The sequence below is a fragment of the Cimex lectularius genome, unplaced genomic scaffold (assembly GCF_000648675.2).
Source record: "Cimex lectularius strain Harlan isolate CLEC.00 unplaced genomic scaffold, Clec_2.1 scaffold268, whole genome shotgun sequence".
NCBI classification, from domain to species: Eukaryota; Metazoa; Arthropoda; class Insecta; order Hemiptera; family Cimicidae; genus Cimex; species Cimex lectularius.
Window position 1 is genome coordinate 128,830 of NW_019392848.1, and position 12,445 is coordinate 141,274.

The following is a 12,445-nucleotide window of genomic DNA, read 5'->3' on the forward strand; positions in this document are numbered from 1 at the left end:
ACGAATTTGTAGAAAAGTTCGAAAAGTCTTGATTTACTAAATCATTTCTTTTAGGCCTACTATTAGCACATTAACCAAAATTATTGACGTTGTTATCACATTTATTATTTACATTAAAAATGTTTATAGAATACGATCTCCATTACATTTGATATTACGAAATCATTAACAAGAAAATACGAAGTAAATTGTTTACGTAGGTTCAAATAAATACATGTTTAGATGTTGCTTGTGCATCTTTCGAACCGAAAAGATTTAATGTAAAAATTCAGTTCATTTGTGTAACTTCAAAATTACTCTGAAATTCATCCGAAATCTCATAAAATTCATTCGTTTTAATACAAACGATCATTCAGTTATAATTAAATAAAAGTAAAGTTTTCTGTCCTCAATTTATTATATAATACATTATGTTTAGTGGTCTATTGACCAAATTTCAATCAAATAATTATTCTTTTTATATAAAGTCTTGGTTGAAACATAACAATAATATTTAACCTTGTATTGACTGCATTAATTATTTAAATTAATTTTTATTTTTATTTAAAGTCTTGGTTGAGATGAAAAAGCTACTGTCACTAGCGGGATTCGAACCCACGACCTTCCGCTCAATAAGCTGCCGCTCTAACCAGTTGAACTATCGTAACATTATTATATAATGTGACAACCAGCATGTATTAACAAATAAAACAAAATTTCGACATGGTTCAATTAAACATTTTCGAAGTGAAGGCCATTTAAATTAATATACATATTTTGAAAATTTCATAATAATAAGATGAACATTAAAAAACTTTGCACCGTTTAAATTTAACGAATAATTGAATTCATACTAGGAACGATTTTTTTACGAGGGTATTTCAACTACGACGCTATATTTACCCTCGCACCGCTGGTTTTTTGAAAAAAATCCCATTTATATGTTTTCAAATGTAGGGCTGCAGGATTCGAACCCTGTACCCTTACTTTACAGAGATGAGTGCCTTGTCAACACCTAAACCGTGGCGGCCATCTGTGTTTACATCTTGCAGAATGGTCCATTTTTTGGCCAATTTACAACATTTAGAACCAACCAAATCCTTCCGGCGGCGACCACTACGGGAATTATATAGGTTTGAAACGTGGGTTACCTCAGCAGCAAGAACAGCTTGTTTACAAACATTGTCAGTACTCCTTCTGCCGATTACTTATCAGAACATACATCTTGGGCTGAGCAAGAGAGTATTTTGGATTTCAAGACTTTCACCTATATATGAATGGGTAAACATTAGGGAGTTTACCCGCCCAGTTATGTGCTGGGTCGCTAGTATCCCCCTTAAGCCAGATGCCCAAGAGATTGTCACTTCCATACCAATGGAGTTAGGATCCGAGGGCTATCGTTAGCTAGGACATTTAAGCCTCAAACGCGAGCACCCTAATAATCTAGCCTAAATAAATTATTTTTCTGTGGCATTCATTCAGACAGACCAAATTAAAAATGATCAAGTGGCAATCAGTTTGAAGTGTGTCCACCGTCTGGTAGATTCAACAGTGTTTTTTCTAATATCGTCGAATTAATTATTATAAATAAATATGTTAACATGAAATCTCCGCAGGTGGGGCTCTGAAATCTAATTTTAGATACCAAAATAGTCAATTTCAATCAAATATTTTTGTATATGTACATAATTCTTAAGATAACAGAGTTGGCATGAAATAGTAAAATCTACATTTATTTTAACAACTTTTACTGAGTGAACAAGTGGTTTATTAATTAACACTTCAGCATCTTATTTGATTGAATTTCTCCAACCAATTAGTTTGGAGCTAATATAGGTCTGAATTTCGACACTCAGGTGCCAGCCCCTCAGTCCTTATAACAATAATAAAATACATATAAAAATTTAAAATTACTGACAAAGTTAAAAATTAATATTTATACCTTTGTGGAGTTCAAATGTAACTTAAGGTCACCGTAAAATCCTGTTGTGGACATCGTGACTCCAGTTGTAAAATTGCATTTTGCTGTTGTTTAAAATGCTAAAAATCGGCAACATATTGTTAATAGAATAATATTCTTACTAAAATTCAAAGGAGAGAATATGTGTGCTAAACATATACCAATGATAACAACAGAAGTGCCTTTCCAATCGAATGATTGCAATTTCCGGTTAAACTACCATTTGCAACACTGATAAACAAACCACAAGGTCAACCATTGCTATCATGTGCCTTGAATTTGGAGAATGCATGATTTTCTCATGTACAATTATATGTTGCATGGTCCAGGATGGGGGATTTGTTGTTTGTATCCTTTTTGGATGGCCCGGAAAATTTCTCTTGGTCCAATGACGCTACAAAAAAAAGTCTTTAGTATTTGTTAATCTAGTTTCAAATTTGACCTTTTTTTGGGAAAAATCCTACATGGTAACTCAGACCCAGTTTAAAGTTTCAAATACGACCCTATATACACTGACAACCTGACACATCACGTTAAAGGACTTTAATCGCTGAAAACAATGGTGCAATCGAATTTCAAATTCTCAAAAAATGACAAAGTTGTGGCAAAAAGTTAGATTGTTGTTGATCAATTTGTTTGCTATTTATTAATCACATTTCATGTTCGAACTGCCTGCCTTGCGTATAGATGTAAATATTTACTCTTTCTAATCAATCTTCACCGGTGCTCAGAGCGATAGAGTCGAGGGAGATGGATTTGACAAGAAGTTTTTATCCTTCGCCCAGTTTTTCAACTGAGATTGTTTGATTTATGATTGGCGTAGACACTGTTTTTATGGTCCCGCAGAAAATAGTCGAGTGGAGTTAAATCGGGGACGGAGGAGGCCAACAGAACGCGCCATGACGTCCTGTCCACCTATCCCGGAAGTGACGATTCCAATAACGACTCACCTGTAAAGAATTTTTGGGGGACATCCATCAAGCTGGAGCGTCATTCTTTGTCGTTGTTGCAGACAAACATCATCTAATAGTGTTCGTAAAACCTCCAAAAATTGAGGAACTAAGCACCATTTAACTTATTTTTTGTAGAAATAATGCCCAATTAATTTATTTCCGAGAAATCCACGCCAAACGTTGATACTGTGAACGACCTGATGATGACAAGAGTACGAACTTCTCGGATATTCCTTTGCCCACGTTCGAAAATTCCAACGGTTTAGTATGCCATTAGAGATGATCTTGGATTCATCAGTCCATAGGATGTATGGAAGAATGTTTTCTTCGGCCTCCTAAATCGACATATGTGGAAGAAACGTCAGACACTTGTCATAATCAGAGTCCCGAAGTCCCTGGACAAGATGAGAGCGATACGGCTTAAAAGTGTATGTCCGGAGTATATCTCTAATTTTACTTTTTGAAAAAAACTCAAACATTTCGGAGAGAGGAATTCAGATTTTCGAGAAAACATACAGTTAAATATTAGTTCCCAGAAATACTGCTTGTGTCTTCTTTCCATAATTTTGTCATTTTTTAAGCAATTTAAAATTCGATTACACCATTGTTTTCAGCCTAAAAAGTCCTTTAAAGTGATGTGTGAGGGTGCATAGGATCGTATTTGAAATGTTGAAGTTGAACTAGGCTTGTGGTACTCTCTATAATTTTTCTCCAAAAACAGGTAAAAATTTTAACCTAGACTAAAATATATTAATCACATTTTTTTTAGATACCCCCATTGGTTCAACAGACATTTGTCTAAAGAGGACACCCTGTATATTCCAAATAGAATTATCAAAAAGATTAGACACCCAAGAGCATTGCAATGCATTTAACGCTGAATATAACAGTAATTACAATTTAATACAATATAATACAAATGTATAATGCATATGTAAATTTTCTTATAGATGACTAAATGCGATTATTGTTATCAAACATTCTAGGTTCATTTAATTTATAAATATGCTCCTATCTAGCAATATCAATATGTATACTCAAAATAATGTGTTAAATAACACAATTTTATTATCCCCCTGGGCAACGCCGGGACATGAAGCTAGTTAGTAATAAAATACTAAGCGGTACTTACTAATGGAAAGTGCATTGAACACGAGTTGATATAGTCTCATATATTTTTCATCAATCACACCAATCAAAGCTGGCGTTCCACAAGGAAGTATCCTAGGCCCAATCTTCTACACCATCTACACTGCTGACATGCCCACACATCCAAACACACAAATCACAACCTACGCGGACGATACCGCAATCTTATCAACACACTCCAATCCTATCCTAGCAACAGAAGCACTCCAACAACACCTGAACCTTATTACCAACTGGTGCAATCTGTGGCGGATCAGTTTAAACGAACAAAAAAGCCAACAAGTTACATTTACGCTCAAACGACAAACCTGTCCACCAGAGCAATTTACAACAAAACAATACCACTATCGAACCAAGTCCGCTACCTTGGACTTTACTTAGTTAGTAGACTTACTTGGAACCCACATACACGATTAAAACGGCAAGAACTTAACAAAAGATATGGACTACTCCGACACCTTGTTGGACCAAAATCAAAACTAAGCATACATAACAAACTAACCGCCTACAAAACACTCATCAGATCTATTTGGACCTACGGAGTCGAGGAGTGGGGCTCGGCCAAATCATCGAAAATCCAACGAATTCAGTCTTTTCAATCTAAAGTTCTCCGCCGTATCCTCAATGCTCCCTTCTATGTCACAAATCAAAGGATCCATAAAGATCTTAAAATCCCTTTCGTCAAAGACCTTATCCGAACACGCTTCTTCACATTTCACTCTAAACTCTCCCTCCACCCTAACTGACTAGCCCTAACTCTTTCCTCAACATCTCACCCTTACAATCCTCCGCGCCGTTTAAAACGACGTTGGCCTCGTGACCTTCTATCTAACCCACCGAATTAACTTTAACTCCCCCCCCCCAATTAAATAAAAGTTGGTTTCTCTCCCTACTGCCTGCTGGTCTGACAGGTCTGTCAGATTTGTTTATAACTAACTATTTGCTCAATGTATATTATGTACAGATAGCAATAAATAAAATAAACCTCTTTAAAAAAAAAATAAATAAATAAAATAAACGGTTGATATAATGTTGTTGCCAGCAATATTTTAAGATATAGTAATATTACGGTAAATTTAAAAAGTTAATATTATTTGCAGTTCATTAGATTTCGTAGACCGATTGACCAAATAACATCTCTCAATTAATTAATCTTTGTGTAAGGTATGGTTGAGATGTCAGTGTCAAGAGCGGGATTCGAACCCACGACCTTCGGCTAAAGACGCCGCTGCTCTTCCACTTGAGCTATCGTGACTTCTATCCAGTAGGACAGAACTTCCCACCTCAACCCACCTTTCGAATTTTCCCTCCTTTTTGCCATTTTTTTAATCTCAACCAATACCTTTGTTGTTGTTAGTTGCGAAGTCGTGTCCGACCCATCGCGACCCCATGTACAATGCTCCTCCACGCCTTCCTGTACTCCACCATCTTCCGGAGTCCGTTTAAGCTCACACCGACTGCTTCAGTGACTCCGTCCATCCACCTCATTCTCTGTCGCCCCCTTCTTCTTTTGCCCTCAATCTTACCCAGCATTAGGCTCTTCTCCAGNCTCCCTATTCTATTGTTTTCTTCTATTTGTTTGCACTGTTCATTTAAGAAGGCATTCTTATCTCTTCTAGCTATTCTCTGGAATTCTGCATTCAATTGGCTGTATCTTTCTCTTTCTCCCTTGCCTTTTGCTTCCCTTCTTTCTTCCACTATTTGTAGAGCTTCCTCAGATAGCCATTTTGCTTTCTTGCACTTCTTTTTCTTTGGGATGGTTTTAGTTGCTACCTCTTGTACAATGTTGCGAACCTCTGTCCATAATTCCTCAGGTACTCTGTCTATCAAATCTAGTTCCTTAAATCTATTTGTCACTTCTACTGTTTATTCATTAGGGATATGGTTTAGTTCATACCTGACTGGCCTAGTGCTTTTCCCTACTTTCTTCTTCTACCAATACCTTACATAAAGATTAATTAATTAAAAAAGGTTAATTGGTCAATCGGACACGAACTCTAATGGATTTAATTATTTGCAGTGAAGACTGTTTATTCGAAGCGTATTTACATCAATAATATATTTATTTCAATATTTTTCTCCACTTCATTAATTAAATATTATTGCATTCAACAGGTGTTTAAATATAACTTAGATGTTGACAAATTCATATTAAATGGTTTATTCAATACTCAAACGGGATTTGAAAGATAAGAACAGCTTATAATGATATGATGTGCGAATAACAGGGAGGAAATATAGATACTGTTAATTTAATTTTGAAGTGGCTTTTGGCTCGAAAGATGTGACGAAGAGTGAGAGAAGAGGAAGAGTAGCTTGGATGGAACACGCAATTGCTTTCAGCATTATGACGTTTTAAGAGGGTACGGCCGACTGTATAGTTGTGCTTTTATTATCCCTGATTAGCGCCAACAACGCACTGATGGTAGTTTCGTGTTCCTTCTGGAAGATTGGTGACGACCCTGCTTGTCTTTTCGATAGGGAGACCCTTGTTTTTCGCGATGGATTGCCTAAAAAAAAATATACATTTTGACCAAGTTTTGTTTTTTCAACGCGCGAACACGTTTCACTACTTTCTTACCACTTTTTCCTAAATTTAATTTCCTTGGAGTTAATTGGATCACTAATCATCCTAATAATTTTGAATTTGAAATATGCTATGAAATAATAGATAGTTCACAATAAAAATTGTCCTAGGAACTATTGAATTCTCTAAATCCATACATTTAAATCGAAATAATTTTAAAAATAAATACTGATAGATGCCCAATTGCACATGAAGAAATTGTCGTGTTCGTCAAGTTAAACGGGATGCAGTTGGATAACTAAATAGTACCCTTGTTCGTCAAGGGTTATCCTGGACTGCGTACTCTACCTAATGTTGCTAACAGACATACCGGAATGATTGGTGACAATTACACATATGATAATACATATTACCACATGAAAACAATTTTACTTGATATTAACATGGGCATGTTTTTGAACTAGTGCAAAATGTCTTTACATGACAGTTTTTGCGTGATCGATTTCGAATACTGGGAAGTGGAACTTGTTGGGTTCAGTTAGGTTAGCTTAATTAGGTTAGGGTTAGGTTCGCGCTAGGTTATGGTTAGATAGGTAAGTTTTTTTTGGTTTAGGGAGGTTTTTGTTTATGGTTACCGTTAAATTCAGGGACGGTCTATGATGTTAGATGAGGTTAGGTTCTGTCAGGTTTTGATTAGCCGTGTTAGGATTAGATTATGATTAACGTTAGGCTTAGATTTAAACTTAGGGACGGGTTAGGGTTCAATTAGTTTTAAGTTTTAGGGTTAAGGTTACAGTTTGCTTTAGATTTGGAGACAGTTTAGGGTCAGGTGCGGTACAATGCCAAATCCACATTGATGGTGACTACTCGGACGAGTTCTCTACACAGATAGGCCTAAGGCAAGAGTATGGTCTAGTGTGCCTTTTGTTTAATCTTGCCCAGGAAGGCGCAGTGAAGAAATCAGAAATCCAAATTTCTGGTGTCATATGTAATCGGGCTGCGTAAACACAATGCCGGTAATAGAAGTATCAGTGAAATGAATTTTGGCGTAATGAGTGAAGCCTAAGGCGATGAATATGGGATTATCCATAACTGAGTCCAAAACTATGTTGACGTAATCTACCGGACCAAGAAGGAGGACCAGGTTCGTAGAGGTAGAGCAACATATTTATGACCGTGAATAGCTTTGCCTCTCTGACTTCAGGGGTGGCGCTAGCAGCGATGATATGAATAATAAGGGAAGTATTTGGCTGCTATTTTGGACTGGTGGGTCATTTGAAGAGCCGCGTCCTATCCCGGGCGATCAAACTACTTCTCTAGAAAACACTAATTAGACCAGTCCTGTTTTCTACTTCCAAATATTACTATTTGTCTAAAGCCTAGGAAATACAGCTGATTCGAACGGAAAGGAAAATTTTCGGATATCGCAAAAGGACTAATGCCAAGGTAATGGATTTATACGAGGACTGCAACCTAGTTCGGTTCATAAAGACTGGCAGATTGAAATGGACCGGGCATGTGGCCAGAGTGAATGAGGACTCTTCCAAGTAGGCTCTTAGTAAAAGTAAAAGAGGATGCGCTGGCCCTGTTTGGTGTTCGGGATTGGAGTACCTCGGCTGTAAATAGGAGTGAGTGGCTGGCGGAATTTGCTGCAGTAGGCGTTTACCTTCACGGGTTGTTCCGTTTTCCAAGTAAACTTTTTAAGAAACTTATTTTTTTATATTCATTAGATTTCCTGGTCCGATTGACCAAATAACATCTTTCAATTAATTAATCTTTATGTAAGGTATTAGTTGAGATAAATTATTTTTTTTATATTTAAATTATGTGCAAATTCCAAGTAATTTGACTGTTAGCTGAAAAACAATGATTGGAAGCTTTAATTGATCAAATTTCATTGATGTCGAAAATTGGAATTATTTTTTTTTTAAATTAATTATCACTTTATGTAAGGTTTTAGTTAAAATGAGTGGGATTCGAACCCACGATCTTCGGCTCGATACGCCGCTGCTCAAACCACTTGAGCTATCGCGACTTCGATCCACCGGACACCAACCTACAATCTTTCGAATTTTCCCTACTTTTTGGCAATTTTGAAAAGTTGTGTAATCAGAATTTTCGGCGACATATGAAATGAAATGGCCTCGGGGAGCTGATAGTAAAGTTTTACTTCCTTTTACTTATAAAATCCATTATATTTAGTGGTCTGATTGACTAAATTACTTTTTTCGATTAATTAATCTTTTTATGTAAGGTTTAGATTGAAACGAAAAAGTCATTATCACGAGGGGATCGAAGTCACGATACCTCAAGTTATTAGAGCAGCGGCGTGACGCGCCGAAGGTCGCGGGTTCGAATCCCGCTCGTGGCACTGACTTTTTTCCAGAAACAGTATAATGATGCTGTTATCATTAAAATTACATTTTCCGATATATTTCCGCGAACCTATTCAATTATATCGCTCGAGATACTGGAATAACCACTGAAATCATAATGGATTTATGTGGTGATTACGGACCGTTAATCGATAATTATTCAGAAATCGTGAGATGCGGTCTGGTGTGATGTAGGTTTCAGAAAAACATTTTCTTTATCGTGCCAACGTTTCGATCTTAGGGCCTGGGATTTACAAATATTGTTTACATTTAACAAATACATTTAGGATGTGGAAAAGTGAATTTATACAATGCAAACTATATTTTTTACAATCAGTCAAAGTATTTCTACTCACTCACATAAAACAGCAAAATCTCACTGGCACTCTCAACACGACACGCAAGAATGGCACAATTACACAGGAGAAAAACACTTTGAGTGAGTAGAAATACTTTGATTGAATATAAAAAATATATATTGCACTGTATAAATTTACTTTTCCACATCCTATATGTATTTGTTAAATGTAAACAATGTTTGTAAATCCCAGGCCCTGAAGATGATTTCAATAAAGATCGAAACGTAAGCACGATAAAGAAAATGTTTTTCTGAAACCTACATCACACCAGACGCATCTCACGATTTCTGAATAAGAATGGATTTATTTTTAATGTTATTTTACCAAAAATTCAAAAACTTTGGCTAGTGTTAGAATAATTGTCCGAGTAATAATAATCCTAAGTAACCTGGAAATCAAAGGTATTGTATATTAAATATTATCGATGCTACTTCAATGAAGAAATGGCATTAACTTCCAACTAAAAACATATTTGAAAAAGAGAGTTTACATTGAAGTGGTGAAGCTTGGACAAATTTTGTTCATTCAATCGGGAACAAAAGTCTTTAATGAGAATTGCTAATTCTTACACGCAACACAAGCTAAATTATACTTACATACGCGTTTTTGTAAATTTTAATTTTTAAAACAGTTTTATATATTTCTGCCAAATAAATTTTTACCATCATGATAATAATTGATCGATAGATTGTAAGTTGTAGTGAATAAGTTTAATTATGCTTCTCTTCGTTCACTTTAAATGGAAGAGGATTAAAAAATCAGAATATTCAAAACCGAATTTGAGAAATGTTTCTGGGATGAGACAGATAGGCGTTGGAACGGCGTAAGTTTCATCTCAGGAGTTGGGCCCCGATAGCATTTCTCTCTCGGTCGGGGGGAAAAGTCGGCTGGAAAAAATCATTAAATCCGCTTTTAGTACCGTTTCTCAGGTAGACACATACGGACCTAACGCCGTAAGTCTCATTACTATTTTACGGGAATGAACTATAAAAAGAGGGGAGAAACCAATTTTGACGGTTGGATCGGCCGTCAGAGGACTTATAGACGTATTAGTGAGGCTTTGCGGCTTTTCTAACTGCCAATAACATAAAATACGCCCGTCTCACCGACAATTCAGCCCGCCGATATAAGAAGCACATTAATTTCCAGCACTCGCAATTTTTACGCACTCAATTATTACCAGAGTGAACAAGAAACGGCCATTTCGCTATTTACGAAAGATGTTTTCCATGTAAGATTGACGGATATGTTATCTTTTGTCTTTAATTAATCAAAAACAATTTGCTTCGCCTGACTTTATCACTCTCATGAGACAACTGACAAGTGGTCCTTTTGGAAAAAAATGACCGTTATATGCAATTTGTTGGTTGGCCAAAACGTTAATTATTCGGAGATCGTGAAATGCGGTCTGGTGTGACATAGGTTTTAGAAAAACATTTCCTTTATCGTGCCAACGTTTCGATCTTTATTGAGATCATCTTCAGGGCCTAGAATTTAAAAACATTGTTTCAATTTTACAAATACATGTAGGGTTTGAAAAATTTTGTAAAATTTAAACAATCTTTATAAATCCCATGCCCTGAAGATGATCTCGATAAAGATCGAAACGTTGCACGATAAAGAAAATGTTTTTCTAAATCCTACGTCACACCAGACCGCATCTCACGATCTCCAAATAATCATCGGCTAACGGTCACTAAACTCCACACATTAATCACATTGAAGTTACGATTTAATAAACACATTTTACATTAAACTTGTACAAGTTTAGGTTAATAATTTTTGAAATTAGTTCCTAAATAATTTGTACCTCCTTCCCACTTCTTCAGACGACGCTTTACAATACTTCACCTACTTTTAATTTTAACTAAACATTGAAGTGCCTATTTTTTTCGAACATGCGAAAAATATTGTTTCAAATATGTGTATAAATAAAAATTGTCTATTGTATATTTTGTCGTAGAAGGGTTAATTTAAACTACTAAAAGTTAAAGACTTTATTAAATATTATTTCTGACGTAATTATTTGTGCATAAAATTCTAAATAATATTATTTTTCTTAGCCTATTTTTAATCTCGGCTGGAAATAGTAAATTTCGAATTGAAAAAGTTGAATTTAAATAAGAATTTTGATTTGGAAAAGGTTCAATTTGATTAGGAAAAAGTTCCACATGATTAGGTAAAAATTAAATTTTTTCAAAAAAAAAAGTTCTATATTATTAGGTAAAGGTTGAGTTTGGTTAGGAAGAAAGTTCAATATCGATTTGGTTTAGATTAAATTTTGTTAGGAAAAAGTTCTACTTGATTAGAAATAAATTAAATTTTATTAAGAAAAATTCAATTTAATTCGGAAAAGGTTGGATTTGATTAAGAATAAGATTACATTTCATTAGAATAAACTGAACTTTTTAGTGTATAATAAATTGAATTTTGTTAGTAAAAGTTTCATTTGATTTGGAAAAGGTTCAATTTTTGTTAGCAAAATGTTCCATTCAATTTGCAAAAAGTTTGAATATGATTAGAAAAATATTCCCATTTTGAATAAGAAACAAGTGAATTTTGTAACAAAAATTTCCATTTCATTGGAATAAATTGAATTTTATTCCATTCACTAATTTCGTGCTCCGCTTGACCAATTAGTATATTACAATTAATTAAGGTTTTTTGTTGAGATAAAAAAGTCAATGGCACGAGCGGGATTCGAACCCACGATCTTCGGCTAGATACGCCGCTGCTTTACCACTTGATCTATCGTGACCTCGATCCACTCGGACACCAACTTCCCATTTCAACCCCACCTTTTGAAAAATGGCAAAAAGGAGGGAAAATTCAAAAGGTGGGGTTGAGATGGGAAGTTGGTGTCCGAGTGGATCGAGGTCACGATAGCTCAAGTGGTAGAGCAGCGGCGTATCTAGCCGAAGATCGTGGGTTCGAATCCCGCTCGTGCCATTGACTTTTTTATCTCAACTAAAAACCTTAATTAATTGTAATATATTAATTGGTCAAGCGGACCACGAAATTAGTGAATTTAATGATTTAAAATGAAGTATACTTCACTAAAGCTCTCCGTGGCCATTTCATTTGTCGCCGAGAATCCAATCCGATTACACGACATTTGAAAAATGGCAAAAAGGAGGGAAAAT

General features: G+C 35.4%; 2 long non-coding RNA genes across 2 annotated transcripts in view; one reads left to right on the forward strand and one right to left on the reverse strand.

Annotated features, from left to right (window-relative positions):
• The window catches only part of LOC112127565, a 76,264-nt gene that overhangs the window by 2,953 nt on the left and 60,866 nt on the right, over window positions 1-12,445 (forward strand). The window lies entirely within an intron of this gene.
• LOC112127566 lies at window positions 1,689-4,144 on the reverse strand. Its single transcript, XR_002910629.1, has 4 exons — window positions 4,025-4,144; window positions 2,101-2,333; window positions 1,922-2,019; window positions 1,689-1,852 (listed from the first exon to the last, which is right to left on the reverse strand). It is a non-coding gene; the product is annotated as an uncharacterized LOC112127566 (long non-coding RNA).